At 35.2% G+C, this 17,377-nt stretch overlaps 1 protein-coding gene across 1 annotated transcript in view; it reads left to right on the plus strand.

The window, feature by feature from the left end:
• The first annotated feature begins 50 nt into the window (after positions 1-50).
• LOC128207930 (uncharacterized) overlaps positions 51-17,377 on the plus strand; it is a 51,732-nt gene continuing 34,405 nt past the window's right edge. The window contains exons 1-2 of the mRNA XM_052911141.1: positions 51-70; positions 9,953-10,053. The gene's annotated coding sequence lies outside the window, so the exon portion shown is untranslated. The remainder of the gene's footprint in view (positions 71-9,952; positions 10,054-17,377) is intronic.

Consider the following 17,377-nt stretch of genomic DNA (forward strand, 5'->3'; position numbering starts at 1 on the left):
GAATACTCTTCATTCGAAGTTTCCGCCCAAAATAAAAGAAGTAACAACAGGACTCCACCACAGGACTCTGGTGTGTACAACCCCTGTAAAGATGTGTTCTTTTGTCTTGTCTCCAGTCTGGTTTAAAATATTTTTAATACCACCTTTTCAAATTTGATCAGAATATTAACTTATAGACAGACGTTCTTGGACAGGTTTTAGCCATAAAATTATACCAGACAAATCGGCCCCTTACCAAATCGGCCTCTAGCTCAAACGGTTACCTTTTCGGCCCCTTACCAAATCGTCCCCATCCCGTAGACGTTTCGGCCCCTGATTACCGAGACGTTTCGGCCCTTATTTTTATTTTATTTTTTATATCTAAATTTATTGTTTAAGTAAAAAACATGTAATTTCCTTTTTATTTTTTTTAATAGACAAAGCTTTATACATGCATACAAAGGTATAGATAAAAATAGATTTAAAGAAAATATCTTTACACTTGAAAACATATTTTTATTTTATTTCTAAATATAAGTAAAAAACATGTAATTTCATTTTTTTATTTTAAGAGACAAAGCTATATATATACATGCATACAAAGATATAGATAAAAACAGATTTAAAGAAAATATCTGTACACTTGAAAACATGTAAAGATTTATTCACGAGATATTTTATAAGACGAAATAGAGTTGAAGAAGAAATGTTTAAACTTCATTTTTTTTTAAATAATCTTTATATATTATACATAACTATGTTGCTAATATTATGTATTATGGCATGTCCATTGTCTAACATCAGTCTTGACCAAACACCTATCGCCCGCCGTAGATGGCACCAACATTTTTCAGGAACTCCTCGCAGGTGACCTTATGCAGGGGTGTAGAAATGTTTTGAAGTAGCAGGGAAGATCCCAAAAGTAGGCGGGGGTGGGGTAGTCTGGGTGTCCTTCCCCAGTTAGGGTCAAAGGGCCAATGCCCCTTGTGGGATTGATTTTAAGCCCTTTTTAACCAAAATTTCTAAGGTTGGACTGTTCTGGTGCATGTTTATTTTGTAACAAGGAAACAGGGAAACTTCTGTACTTGAATATGATACTGAATCTGAGAACAACCCCACTGATCTGAGTTTTACCCCCCACCCCGACCAGTGAGGGCCAACTAATAAAACAAACAACTGTCAAATGCAGATTCAGGATACTATTTTAACATTCCAGACCACATGCCTTGTCATTTGCTACCAATTCCCTCCTAATCGTATGTGTACCTTCTTCTCTACCACTTATTATCAGCCACTGAATCTCTGTGATACTCTGAAAATTAAACATCTAACTTCATTTTCTGTGGTTCTAGCTAATTCCGTTTTAATAACAACCAAAAGAAATTATCATCTGGACACTTTGTGACGTTTATTAAAAGCGTACGAAATTTCACCAAAGGTACATGTAAAATTCATCAAAATAATGGATTATTTTTAGCAGTGACATCACCGCAAGCTTGTTTCATTTTGTTAAACATCCGGATAACACGCGTATAAAAAAAGGAATGTTGCGTAAATGGTAATAGGACTAACAGAAGGCCAGACACGCTCATGTTGCAAACTTACTACGCTTTTTGGTGTCTGGAAAAAAAATATTCTTTTTTTCACCCTCCATTGCTTCGCTAATCATAAACTTCAAAACATCCCCATGGGGGATGCGACTAATGAGTTCATGTATCGAGCCAATGTTATTGTATTCGGAACGCTGGGAAACCCAAACCTAGAACTTGAAAACATCCCAGAGGGGGATGGGACTAATGACGTCACGAATCGAGCTAATGCTGCATTGTAGTCCGAACGCGTGGAAACCAAAATAAACAATACCATCAATCAGGGTTTTAAACTTATGTAAACATAAAAACATGACAAAAAATAACAGATTTTTTTTTGATGATGCGGGGATAAATAGCCGGGTGAAGTTGCTAAAGTAACCGGGTTATTTTACCGGCTTCCGGCCCATTTCTACACCCCTGCTTATGCGAATGGTATGAGTCCCACTCATCCATGATCCTGGCGTTGATGTCCCTGTAACGCTCTCGATATAAGTTATACATTTTATAAAATTCAGTTATTTATATTCAAATCAGGTATATATAAGGATGAAAAAAAAAAACTATTATTAATCTTATATTGAATATGTATGCAAAACCATACTGGCTTAAACGGTGATTTTAGACAGACGGTCTTATGGCGAATTGTCACATTCCACAGAGGTATCAGGCGTTGAAATTGTGACACTTTGTGTTTACAAGCTTATAAATACGTCTACAAGGTTTGTTCCAACTTTCCCAACCGCTAATTCTCACACTTAAAGATTAATACCAATTATCTCTTCGCACCTCAAACAGAATATTATTTCACTTTTTTATTACGTATATATTGTTTTACTCTTTTTAAAATGCATTTGAACTATCAAGTTGTATCTTGTTTGCAATTCATATCTATAAAACAAACATTATTTCCAAATTATGTTTAGATAAAACACTAATTGTCAAAAATAATAATTAATAATTATTCTGGAGCAATAGTATACCACATAGATAACAAATTAATGGTTAAAATGTAAAAGGCATTTTTAAAAAACGCAACACGTTTAAAACAAATGGTACCCACTTTTAGAAACGATTTAATAGATATACTTACGTTGTTTATATTACTCAAATCTTCTTCAATCAACTCTAAATAACATTAACAAATTAAAGACAATTATTCATTCACACGTCTTTGAATGTCTTTTTCACACCCACAACACTAACAGTTTGCCCTGCAAAAAAGAACGCATGGTTCAAAGACAAATTTTCTTTGAAGTCTTTAATGATCAATTAATAATTAACAGTTAAAACAAATAAAATTTCTTAGATTTTCTAACATTTCAGGGTTAATAGTTATTTAGATTTTAATTATATTTTTATATCAGTCATATCAATGTTTTTCATGCATATCTGTCTATTTTTAAATTTAAAGATTTTATTTACAACTTATTAACAGATCTCATTGACATTTATAAGACGACCTACAATGTTTTTCTTTATACTCAAGATAAAAAATAAAATAAAATTAAGGGGCCGAAATGTCTCTATTGAAAATCACTAAGGGGCCGAAACGTCTCGAGTCATTTTAATTAAGGGGACGAAATGGCAGGGCCGAAACGTCTTAGGGGCCGATTTGGTAGTAGGCCGATTTGGTAAGGGGCCGATTTGTGTACTTCTTCTAACATTTGGATATTCATTTTGTTCCCTAAGCGCCACAAGTCAACTGATCCATACCAATGTAAAAAATATTCTTCAACTGTAACACCACAATACTTAACACTTCACTGTTAAATATAAACTCAAAAAGTACACATTATTTTAACTAATACCTTTCGGGTACATAGAATTACCGGAATCTCCCTAACTACCAAAATCCACCGGAATCTACCGGAATCCCCTGAGAAATAACTTTAAATTTAAAACTTAATATTGTTTTAGTTTATATAAATGTTTGGAGGTGTTTTAATTATTTACTACCCATTATATATCATTGAGCGTATGTACGTACATACTATCTGAAAGGGTACGGGGATTCCGGTAGTTTTCATGTCAGTATACAACGACTATAATGAGTATAAGTCTGTATTGAAGGAATATGGATAAGGATTCCGGTAGTTTACCGCTGATTTTGTTTTGACCAAGCTACCGGAATCCCCTGTGAATTACTAAAATAACTAAATTTTAATACTATTTCAAGTATTTGAATGCTTGAATATAGAATGAAGTAAGAGTTTTAATCTAAAAGTGACAAGGATTCCGGTAGTTTACCGCTGATTTTGTTTTGACCAAGCTACCGGAATCCCCTGAGAATTACTAAAATCACTAAATTTCAATATTATTTCAAGTATTTTAATGCTTGAATATAGAATAAAGTGAAATTTTAATCAGAAAGTGACAAGGATTCCGGTAGTTTACCGCTGATTTTGTTTTGACCAAGCTACCGGGATATTTGTGAATTACTAAAATAACTAAATTTCAATACTATTTCAAGTATTTAAATGCTTGAAAATAGAATAAAGTGAAATTTTAATCAGAAAGTGACAAGGATTCCGGTAGTTTACCGCTGATTTTGTTTTGACCAAACTACCGGAATCCCCTGTGAATTACTAAAATAACTAAATTTCAGTACTATTTCAAGTATGTTAATGCTTGAATATAGAATGAAGTAAGAGTTTTAATCTGAAAGTGACAAGGATTCCGGTAGTTTACCGCTGATTTTGTTTTGACCAAGCTACCGGAATCCCCTGTGAATTACTAAAAATAACTAAATTTCAGTACTATTTCAAGTATTTTAATGCTTGAATATAGAATGAGGTAAGAGTTTTAATCTAAAAGTGACAAGGATTTCGGTAGTTTACCGCTGATTATGTTATGACCAAACTACCGGAATCCCCTGTGAATTACTAAAATAACTAAATTTCAATATCATTTTAAGTATTTTAATGCTTGAATATAGAATAAAGTGAAATTTTAATCAGAAAGTGACAAGGATTCCGGTAGTTTACTGCTGATTTTGTTATGACCAAACTAACGGAATCCCCTGTGAGTTAGTTGTGTTGAAGTACCTTTCTTTTGCAGAACTTCCTGGTGCATGAGAACACGAGGGGGTATTGGAAGATTTAAATAAAACAACAGGGTTTACCGGTGCACATGACATGTATGCCATACAAGAACGTCAAAAATATCTTAATTAGAAATAAATTTATTTTCCAGAAAAGTATAGATGCATGTAAATATATTATTTGAAAATGGCATCTAAAGTAACATTATGTAGATTATAACTTGTAAATAAATAAGGAGGTACAAGACCTTTATATACGAAAAAGAATTTCGCATTGTATCACAGATTGTTATTAATAATGTAAAAATCATATTCACAACATCACTGATGGCAGTTCAAACTATTGGAATAACAATTGTAAACAAACGAAAAAAAGTTTCTATTGTGTAGACAAAAGCGTCATACAGCCTTAGGTATTTTGCATAATGCCACCTACCGTATTATATCATGTATAGGACGCTAGCATAGATAGGACGCAGGCAAAATAATAGTTGAAAAAACGGGTAAAAACCCTTAATATATAAGATAGGACGCAGTGGAAAAATGTCAAAATTGGAGCCGAAAAATTGAGGTTGGTAAAGTATTTATAACATATATTGAAGTAAAAAACAAACAAAAAATTGTATATAAGGCATAATTCTATAACTGTTTTGTGTATTTCGATAATTATCGTTGTATTTCGGTAATTTAGCGTACACAACAATGATATGTCTTGACATTTTGAGAACATTCACGCATATTACAAATGCCGTAATATTCCCGACAGGCCTTCTGACTGACAGTCAACCGTTGCATCCGTTGCAATAGTCCCCACATGCCTTCTGAATAACAGTCAACCGTTGCATCCGTTGCAATAGTCCCCACATGCCTTCTGAATAACAGTCAACCGTTGCAACCGTTGCAGCCGTTGCAATCGCAACTGTGTATTGTCAAAACTGATGATTGTTTTGTTAGGGCGTGTCGCTGCGCGGATTAAAGCATGTCGGCATTATTAATGCGTGTCAGTAATAAGCCTTGCCAGTGGAAGGCACGTCGGGTAAAGTGCGAACAAACAACCATACGGTATTACCATCGCAATAGTATGTTCTATTGATCTTTTTCTAATGACAGACAGCGGGTGTTTTTCACACCTTCGCACATTTGAAAAGATTTGATATTTTCGACCTGAAAAGAACTTGGAGAAAAACAAATGAAATTCTAATAGCATAGAAAGGACGCAGGCAATTTTTAAGACGAGAATTGGGGGTAAAAAAGTGCGTCCTAATCATGATATAATACGGTAATATAACACAATATACAATGAAATATGGAGCATACAAATGTATGTAAAATAACATAATGTAGATTATAACGTATAAATAGATAAGGAAGTACAAGACCTTTATACACAAAAATGAATTTCGCATTGTATCACAGATTGTTATTAATAATGTAAAAATCATATCCACAACATCACAGATGGCAGTTCAAACTATTGGAATAACAATTGTTAACGATTGTTAACGAACGAAAAAAAACGATTCTATTGTGTAGACAAAAGCGTCATACAGCCTTAGGTATTTTGCATAATGCCACATAATATAACACAATATACAATGAAATATGGAGCATACAAATGTATGTAAAAAACAGAATGTAGATTATAACGTGTAAATTGATAAGGAAGTACAAGACCTTTATATACAAAAATGAATTACGTATTGTATCACAGATTGTTATTAATAATGTAAAAATCATATCCACAACATCACAGATGGCAGTTCAAACTATTGGAATAACAATTGTTAACAAACGAAAAAAAACGTTACTTTCTATTGTGTAGACAAAAGCGTCATACAGCCTTAGGTATTTTGCATAATGCCACATAATATAACACAATATACAATGAAATATGGAGCATACAAATGTATGTAAAATAACATAATGTAGATTATAACGTATAAATAGATAAGGAAGTACAAGACCTTTATATACAGTTGAACACCTTAATCCAAAATAGTAGGGACCCAACAAAATATGTCGGAATAGTGATATTTCGGATTAACAATTTTTCAGAAAATGACAGCGTTCGCGAAATATAGATGACTTAAAATACTAAGTCGTGAACATTGCAATGTTGGTTACACGGAGTTATTTCAGAATGATATTCAGTTGTGTTAACCAGCAATTATATACACACCGCATCACCCAAATAAATTGCTCATTTTCTGACACCGATGTTTGTAACATACGTGTGTTCAGTGTCATTCTTAAACAAGCTCCAATTGTGATCCATTGTCACCTCAAGCCGATGCCCGAGTGCATTTTAAGTATGGTGTGAAAAACTATGACATGGTCAAGTTCGAAATAAGAACTGATAAATAGGTGTGAGATACCAAATCGGGAGATTAAAGATCAGTTAAACAAAGAAGGAGTAATATCGGGGCCGAAAAATAATTACGAAAATTTTCAGAATTTTGGATAAACGGTGTTCGGAATAGCGGTGTTCAACTGTATACGAAAAGAAAATTCGCATTGTATCACAGATTAGTAGTAAATAAAAATTGTTATTAGTAATGTTGAAGTCATATTCACTATATCACAGATGGTAGGTTGAAATATTTGAATATTGGAATAGACAATTTGTTACAAACGAACAAAACAAAGTGTCAATTGTGTAGACAAAGCGTCATACTGCCTTAAATATTTTTAATAATGCCACATAATATCATTTTGAAGACATTTACATTTGAAAAAAGTTTGTTCTAAAATAAAATATATACAGATATGAGACTTGTTCCTGATAAAAAATGAGTTTGTTTTAAATTAAAATAATATATACAGAAATGAAACTTGGTTGAGATTGTGCATACAGGTGAAAGCTTACTAACTCTTTATATTTAAGGAAAATGCATACCAGGTATTCATTATATTACTACCGGGCCCCACCAACAGGTAATTCCTGACCAAAAGAAGAGTTTGTTTTAAAATAAAATAATATATACAGAAATGAAACTTGGTTGAGATGGTGCATGTAGGTGAACGGTTACTAGGTCTTCATTGTATTACCACCCTAGTGATTAAGGGCCCCAACAACAGGTACTCGGCGTATACAATGAAAACTGCATATCTTAAGTCCGTCAGATCAGAAATTAGTTTGTTCTAAAATAAAATCATATAATCAGAAATGAAACTTGTTTGAGATGGTGCACTAAAGGAAAGGGCTTACTAGGTATTCATTGTAATACCACCCTAGTGATTAAGGGCCCCAACAACAGGTACACGGCGTATACAATGAAAACTTCGTATAGCTTAACTATCCTTCTTCGTCCGTTTTGTCGCTGTAGTAGTTCTCTCATTCACCTTCCTTCTTCTCTGTCCGGGTTTCCTATCAAGGGTCTTTGGGGCCACAATTGTAACCTGTCCGTTAGTTGACTTCAGTAGACGTGGGTTCGTGAACAGGTGATTGCGGTACTTGGAAAAGTGCCGCGACCTTTGTTCTAATGTCATAGTAACCCAGTCTGTTTTAGTCAGTTTGAACTTTTCATGAGTCGGGGCAAGTCGGAACTCGCCCGTGCCGATTATGGCACTGCGGAGTTCGGCAAATTGACCTCGTACGAGTCTGTGTATTGCATCGATCAGGTCTGTAAGAGATTTTGACTTCCAGTCTATCAATTGTTTTAACACGTGGTTGATCGATTCGCAGTTATTGTTCGTCCAGTTCGCCCCAATCAGGTCATGTCTGACGGGATGGTTGACCTTTGTTTTCAGGATCGGCTCTAGTCTGTCGACGAAGTATTTGTGAAACTTGTTGGATTCTGTGGCTAAATGACGTCCGAGTTCGTCACATTTCTCGTCGTAACATATACTGTCATCCGCACTAACAATGCCATCCGGACCAAAGATCTTGTTCAAAATATAATTCCGGTCGGCCAAGGTCACAGCGTCGTCGACTAACCTCTGCTTTGCATTTTGTCGTAAATGTCAGGTACAGAGTACATGTGTTGAACTTGGAAAGCTGGTAGTTATTGCCTTGACCATTGCTTTCTCATCGTCTGTCCCGATGACTAAACTGTCCAGGCTTACATTGACAAGCTTATTTCGGATATGGTCAAAGAAGTTGACATACGTTTCGAAGTCACTGCTGTCGTGTATGAACAGCGGCCCAACAAAAATAGGGGGCTCGTCTGTCTTTTGTCTGTTTACACTTAACTGTTTGTAGCACGTAACAGTGACATGCATGTCACACAAATTAAATGTCTTGTCAACGCCTAGTGCTGTTTGACCAGTGGCACAAAACGTTTTCAGGTCATTCATCTGGTCGTCAGTGTAACAGATAATGCATGGAGTCTTTTTACTGTTCCTAATAGTCGTACGAACGAATGGGTGACCTTGAGAGACCATGTTTTCTAGGGCAGTAATGTGATCGGCCGTATTTCGCAAATTAACTGTCTGAGGTCGACTTTGTTTAGCAAGATTTTTTTTCTTGTCCCTGATCTGCTGGATACTGGCTGGTCGATCTAACTCGTCGTATTTGTCTTTCAATTTGTCGTACACAACCTTAGGTTTGTCTTTGGTGATCATGTCACATACGTCGTCAATAACATTCGTTGGCGTTCGTGTGTATTCATTTGGGTCTGTAGCATTGCCGTGGGGACCAAGACCCGGAAATGAACCCACATACTCGACAATAACATATGGACTTGAAATGCCACCGTCACATAACCATGTCGCCCGTTTTTTGTATGTTTTGTCATGTTTCAATGTCGCGTAATACCTCTGAATAACTACAGTGTCTCTTTCCTCTGGCTGAGGGTTTAGAACACAGTACGTATATGAACCATTGCTTTTTTTTCTAGAACACAAGTCCCCCCCTCTTTTGTAAAGCATTGACAAACCATTATCACTATCCTTAAAGTAGTATGACTTCGGGCTTGTTCCTTTGCCGCTATCTCAACATCCACAATCGTCGGCAAAGGAACTTCTTTTATTTTTGCTTTTTTGGTCTTTGTTTCTATCATTGTTTATTACAAAAAATACATTCTCTTTCCTACCAGGAGGGATCTTGTCTAAACCTGACTGGGAATTTACTAAAAGTTCAATGACTTCACATGTGTCCATGAAGGAATTATTTTCGACATGACCTTGACATTTAGTATTATTTTAATCTGAGGGTGTGTTTATTACTGTAGTCTGGTCAATATGTTCATCTGAGGGTGTGTTTATTACTGTAGTCTAGTCAATATTGTCCATGTCATCATCTATAATCAGATCTATGGTAGTCTCATCATCATCATCATCATCATCAGCATTATCTATTCCTACTAGTGGGACGAAGTGATTTGGGGCATAATGATTCCAGGTAGAGGGGCGTGCCGCCCGACTCCACATAATTAGAGCATCAGTAGGCTGGTCTGTAACGCCACGACCAACAACCCGACGGGTATATGGGTCGGACGAAAGGTAAGAATTTACCTGTGGTGGGTAATAAAAACCGATGCATCTTTGAAGAACTGCACTAATTGCATACAGATGTATGAGCTCTGATTCTGTGTTTATAAAAATGGAATCATGCACTACCTTAGTGTAATCACTTGTAAAAAGCCGACTGTCAGTAAAGAAATTTTCGACATCATAATAATATTCGTTTTCTAACAATTCCAATGCAACTAAAAGTCTCAGCAATACATGATTGTCTTGACTGCCTGTCTCTATCAATGAGCATGCCCGATATAGGCAGTTGCCGTCGCCAATGATTTCCAAGGGCTTTCTAGTATGCAGCATGACGGGGTGGTAATGTTTTAGGATGCATGTGGCGACGGGATCAGTGTTATTCACACAAGATGATTTTGATAGAAGGCCAACTTTATAAACCTCTAGCAGTTTTCTTTCGTTCCGTGCCACTCTATGGGCAGTTGGTGGATGCCTTGTCAACAGCGCATCGCGTAGTCTGTAATTTATAGTTAAAACCTATTTAAATCCCCCCATGATTTTAAACCTATATTGCATGTAGTATCTTAGCAAAAATGTCAGCTACCTTACACGAATTGCTCGTGACCCGTTTATTAATAATTATCTTTAATCTTTTGGGAAGATTATGCCAAAAAAATCAAAATGTTTTACTGCCTCATTTAAAAAATTTGCAGTTTGTAATTCCCAATCGCCCATTTCAGCCGTGCCTGCAAGATCTTCAAAGAAGCTAATATTTATGTGTATAAATGTATTTAGTTACTTTTCAATTAAAATACTCTTCTATTTCCTACAAGGTCTTGGCAAAAGACTATTCCATTACTAGAAACCTTAAATCAGGCTAAGACCTACGAAGAGCTACTCAGAATAATACTAGGAGGTACTTAATTACAATGACTAAATGACCATAAGCAATAATTAGAGTTTAAGTTCTCTAAAACTATGCTAAGAGGTACCTGATAATTAGGAAAGAAATGATATTGTTCAATGTATATGCTTGTAAGAGATAAAATATATATAATAAGATATATGAGAATATCAAAACAATTTACGCAATATGATGTAAATCAATTTTCAAATGTGTGAAATTTATCAGAACTTAACTGCAATAAACTGAATTGGCCCGGGGAAATGACCCACAATAAAATCCCTAATCTGATCGATACTGTGTATTCGCCCTATATATTGGCCCCCAATAAAAACCCTTATCGGATCGATTGATACGAGAACAGATTGACAGGTCATGTTTTGTGCAAAAAAAAGAAAGAAATATGGTGCTGAAATCATTTCTTAGGTCGACAAGTTAAAAGCATATGAAAAATTACATTCATTCCACGTTAACAAAGTAACTTTTAAAATCGACTGTCCCATGCATATATTTCGCTTTCTGTATATGGAAATATGATTATAAAGGTATACCTCTTAGTACATGACATATATTAAAGCTTAAAAACACCCCAAACAACATTTAAATATAGTTTAATTATTATTTCTCAGGGGATTCCGGTGGCTTGGTCAAATCGTTATAATCGGCAATCCGACCAGCAAAGTACCGGAATCCTTGTCACTTTCTGTATATGGAAATATGATTATAAAGGTATACCTCTTAGTACATGACATATATTAAAGCTTAAAAACACCCCAAACAACATTTAAGTATAGTTTAATTATTATTTCTCAGGAGATTCCGGTAGCTTGATCAAATCATTATAATCGGCAATCCGACCAGCAAAGTACCGGAATCCTTGTCACTTTCTGTATATGGAAATATGATTATAAAGGGATACCTCTTAGTACATTACATATATTAAAGCTTAAAAACATCCCCAAACAACATTTAAGTATAATTTGATTAGATTATGGTAGATTCCGGTGGATTCCGGTAATAAGGGGATTCCGGTATTTCTATGGACCGATACCTTTCTCTTACGCACCAGTCAATTGTAACCATGGCCCACCCAGGTCCGGCAAATAGCAGGGGCTGTTTTCGGTCCAGCCAACCCTGGGTAAAATCTCCGTCCTGCGTGGACAAACTGATGGTAAAATCCCCGCCTAATGACCCACACCCCAGGGACCCTAGGTAAGGCCCATTCCCCGCTATATTTTGCGCAAAACCACCGCATTCACCCGGCACTGCGGGGCCACGTGGAAGGTAAAAACTCAGCCCATTAACTTGGCTATCCCCGGTATACCCCCGGACCTGGGGGCGCCGTGGTTACAATTGACTGGTGCATTACACGTAAGTGTTTCATGAAACACTATATCAGATCGACATCCGCCAACAAAGCATGGCCATTTTGAAACTGTTTAGCAGGTGCCTGTTATCTTTGCGCTAATAATACACCAAACAAAAAATCACCAAGTGGAATATGGACGCGGAGATCTGTTTATATGGACTAGGCCAGGTTTAGACCATATAAACAGCTGCTTCAGAGTCTTTATAGTCTTTATCTTTTTTTGTGTTGGCGACTCTACGCCAATTTTGTTTAGGGAACAAAATGAATATATCCAAATGTTAAAAAACTTCCCCTTAAATGCACATTATTGTGGCTAGGCCAGGTTCAATAAACTTTAATATCAAAGTTGCCTCAATAGTCATTCTTCTAAAACAACGTCCAGACTTCTTTTTTAATGATGTTTAGCCTGGTCCAAAGTTAAAAAAGAAGCATGGACTGCATTTTAAAGACTATTGACACTCCAGGGTTAGTAAGAGTATCCCCAACATACGAAATACCTGTGGTTACCATATTACCGGTGTAATCCGAAAAATCCAAAATGTATCTAGTTCATGAAGAGCACTTCCGTTATCCTTTGTTTACAATATCTATTGGTATATGTCAATATGAAACTTTCAATAAATAAGTAGTTCCTATGGGTAATAAAAACACATTTATTATATCAAAATTCAATGGAAACATAATTTTTGAACTTTTTCTATTCATATCTATATGTTACAATCAATGACATTTCTTTGAATATTTCACAAACAAATTTTGACAGTTGGCATCTATCTTGTTGATAACGAGTATGTGCTTTTTGGGAGCACTGCTACTCGACTAAACTTCTGACTTTTTAATGTTGAATAAAGCTGAAAACATGTTTATATTCAGAAGAGCTGCTGATTCAGATTAATCAAATCAGACTGCCCAAACATTTCAGAGTGTAAGTGCAGATGACTGCAGTGTTGTGTATGTTAATTTTTCGCGCCAAAAATCATAAAATTTTATATACTATAGATAATGATAAACACTTAGGGAGTGGTATTTTTGATGTTTTGACAGATTTATTTTATGTCTTTGAGATTAACAAAAAATAGCTGATTAGTAGGATGCCAATTATTAAAGAATGCTGATTAGTAGTCTTTTGTACTGTACTGGTAATTAAGCAACGATCTCTGTCGAAGTGTTAAGTGATTTTAAAAGTTGTTTATTGCACTTGTTCTTTAAAGTAACAGATTATTGGGGTATTTTAGCATGGTTGATATCATTTTTGAGGTTTTTGAAAGATTTAAAGGCCATTTTTTTTTTCAAGCGTGGTAGATTTCGACAGAAGAGTAGTATAGTGGTAGAGGGGTCTCAAAAGTATTTTTAGTTCGACTATTCGAAGAATAGGGATGGCTATACTACTCGCCCCAGCGTCGGCGTCCGGTTAAAGTTTTAGAGCAAGTTGGGATTTTCACTTATAAGTCCAATACCCTTCATTCAATTGACTTAATACTTCACACATTTGTTCAGGGCCATCACATTATAAGGTTTGATAACTCCATATTATCCTTTATACAAATTATGACCCCTGATTGACTATGGAACTTATGTTCAAGTTTTCTGGCAGGTTGGGATATTTATTAATAACTTCTATACCATTCGTTCAATTAACTTAATACTTTACACAGTTGTTCAGGACCATCACACAATGAGGTTACATAACTCCATATTATCCTTAATACAAGTTATGGCCCCTGATTGACTTGGGTTAAAGTTAAGAGCAGGTTAAAGATTTAGGCCAAGTTGGGATTTTCACTTATAGGTCCAATACCCTTCATTCAATTGACTTAATACTTTACACAGTTGTTCAGGGTCATCTCATAATGAGGTTAGATAACTCCATATTATCCTTTATACAAATTATGGCCCCTGATTGACTATGGAACTTAAGTTAAAATTTTATGGCAGGCTGGGATATTTATTGATAACTTCTATACCCTTCATTCAATTGATTTAATACTTCACACAATTGTTCAGGACCATCACACAATGAGGTTACATAACTCCATATTATCCTTAATACAAGTTATGGCCCCTGATTGACTTAGGTTAAAGTTAAGAGAAGGTTAAAGTTTTAGGGCAAGTTGGGATTTTCACTTATAGGTCCAATACCATTCATTCAATTGACTTAAAACTTTACACAGTTGTTCAGGGTCATCACATAATGAGGTTAGGTAACTCCATATTATATTTTATACAAATTATGGCCCCTGATTGACTATGGAACTTAGGTTAAAGTTTTAGGGCAGGCTGGGATATTTATTGATAACTTCTATACCCTTCATTCAATTGACTTAATACTTCACACAATTGTTCAGGACCATCACACAATGAGGTTACATAACTCCATATTCCTTTACGGACTCCATGTTCCTTACAATAAACAACACATAATAAATGCAAAATTTCATTTATTGATTTGAAATGTGTTCTAGCACTCGAACGTATATGAACGATAAAGAACGGGTACTAATAAACGTTTTCAATATAATAGTATTGAAATAAAATAGACATTACCAAAAATGATTATATTTCATTAACTAACGTTTGGATCAGCAAAACTCAAACAAATTATCAAAACACAACATTGTGTAACACATTTATAAACCTAGACTTAATGAGACTTTCAATCTCTCGTCAATATTGTCTTTCACATAACCATCCTTAGCGGATTCGCTAGCCCACCGACCATGTCTCTTGAACATACGATCTGCAATTCCGTTGTTCGCTGCAACGGATGCACCGCCTGAGCGTAAAGAATGCACACAAAACTTCTTAACATTTTCCACATGAGGCTTTAATGCCTCTATGAACACATCACGTAAATTAGAATAAGACATTTTCCTATTCACGTTTCTCACTTTATATCCAGATTTTGTCGCACTCAAATTACAAAGTAAGAAATCATCCCCTTTCAAATCTGCCCAATTTATGAATTTCAAAGTATTTTCAACAGGACAAAGGGGCGTGCCAGTTTTTGCAACTAATACCCAAAAACCGTCTCTATATCTATCTGTCTTGCTGCTTTCCATAAATATTGCCATATAAGAAGAATGAAAAACAATATCTGATACCTTAATATTTAACAATTCAGAACTTCGTAAAAAAACAGCAAAACCAATCAAAATCGCACAAATAGTTCTTTGACTTTTTAAATTCTTGTATTCATATAAAGTCTTATAAATTGATGCAATGATATTTATGGTAATAGGTTCTTTCTTTACAACAGGTTTCCCTAATATTCTTTTAGCAGCTTCCAAAACATTTTCAACTAATTTTGAACTAGTAGGAGAAACCAACCCATTTATTTCATGGTGCCATTTAATAGAATAAAAAGCAGCAAGAACTGGACTTTTAGAATTTACAGTTTGTATAAGTGAAGCCAAATAAATTGCTACTACGAAAGCCCCAGCGGGCAAAGCGTCCCTACTTCCCATCCCATTACACATAATCCATTTTTGAAAACGCACAAATGCTTTGTGGTATTTGCTAATGGTGGAATCTGCCCTGGATTTCTTCAACAAATCCGGAAGTAGGTGCGCCCTGCCCGCCATCACTTCCGGTAACTCATCAATTTTGTTCTTATGGACCTGAAAAAATACATGTGTAGAAAAATAATAATTATTATTGCATCAGCTTGAAATACACAATAAAATGAAATGATATACATGTATAACTTAATACAGATTGGGCTGCCTTTAGATATATGTCTAAATATCAGTTTTAATCATAAAATTGCATTAAATAATATCTACAATACAAAACAGTATCGAATACAACCAAAATTTTATGCATGATTATTTTACATTCAAAATCGACATATCATGTTATTTTACATGCAAATATAAACCAATTCTGGCAACGTTTTATCTCCAAAGAAACATTAATGACATTCGAATCGTATCTACATCCAAAAATTGCAATACTGCCTCTGCTTTGTTTGCATGACTGAATTATAAAAATACAGCGCCTTGCAATACTGCCTGCGCTCTTTAAATAGCTCAACTAGAAAAACTGGCGCCCGCGCTCTGTGCATATTATGTTTATCTATCATGCATTTTTGTGCCTTGCAATACTGCCTGTGCACACTGTTTTCATATGTCTAAATGAATCAAATACAGCGCCTTGCAATACTGCCCGCGCTCTTTTTAAATATCAAATTGAATCAAAACCAGCGCCTTGCAATACTGCCCACGCTATGTACATGATTAAAATAAAGTGCTGCGCCTTGCAATACTGCCCGCGCTATTTACATGATTAAAATAGATTTCCGCGTCTTGCAATACTGCCCGCGGTCAAACAAGGACAATACTGTCATATTTCTTAGACCAAGCAACATTAGATCAAATCGTGCAATACTGCTTTTACTATATACAAAGACCATATATCAATACGTAACGTAAATCATTGCCTGTTCATTTACACAGAAAAATCGACTTTTAAAGCCAACATGCGGAATTTCAAATCCGTGTTACCAAACATGCCTTTACCGTTTCTACAAGGGACATAATACTGTCTCCTAGTAGGCAAATCAAACCAATCGGTTACCTCCCTTACAAATGATCCATTCGGACAAATAAACAGCCAAAACAATGCCGATTTCCAGCATGGAACAATCAGAACTCCTGATGCTCTATCAAATGACATTTTCTTGAATACATGTGTAATCATTGTGATCGGGGGCACAAATAGACCAACATGATCTCCCCAAAATTCTGAAAATGCATCAACCCCTGCACATGTAGGGTTCCAGAATCTCGAATAAAATATATAAAATTATATTTATCCTTAATACAAGTTATGGCCACTGATTGACTTAGGTTAAAGTTTTAGGGCAGGTTAAAGTTTTAGGCCAAGTTTGGATTTTAATAAAAAAAACTTATACCCTTCAATCAATGCACTTATTACTTTGCAGAATTATTGACGACCATCTTACAACAAGGAACACAACTCCATTTTAGCCCTAAATACAAATAATTGCCCTTGAATGTTTTTTTTTTATTTCTTTTGAAAGGCATATTTCAATATTCCTAACCACATTTTCATAAAGGAAA

Source organism: Mya arenaria, chromosome 2 (assembly GCF_026914265.1).
Source record: "Mya arenaria isolate MELC-2E11 chromosome 2, ASM2691426v1".
Classification (NCBI taxonomy): Eukaryota; Metazoa; Mollusca; class Bivalvia; order Myida; family Myidae; genus Mya; species Mya arenaria.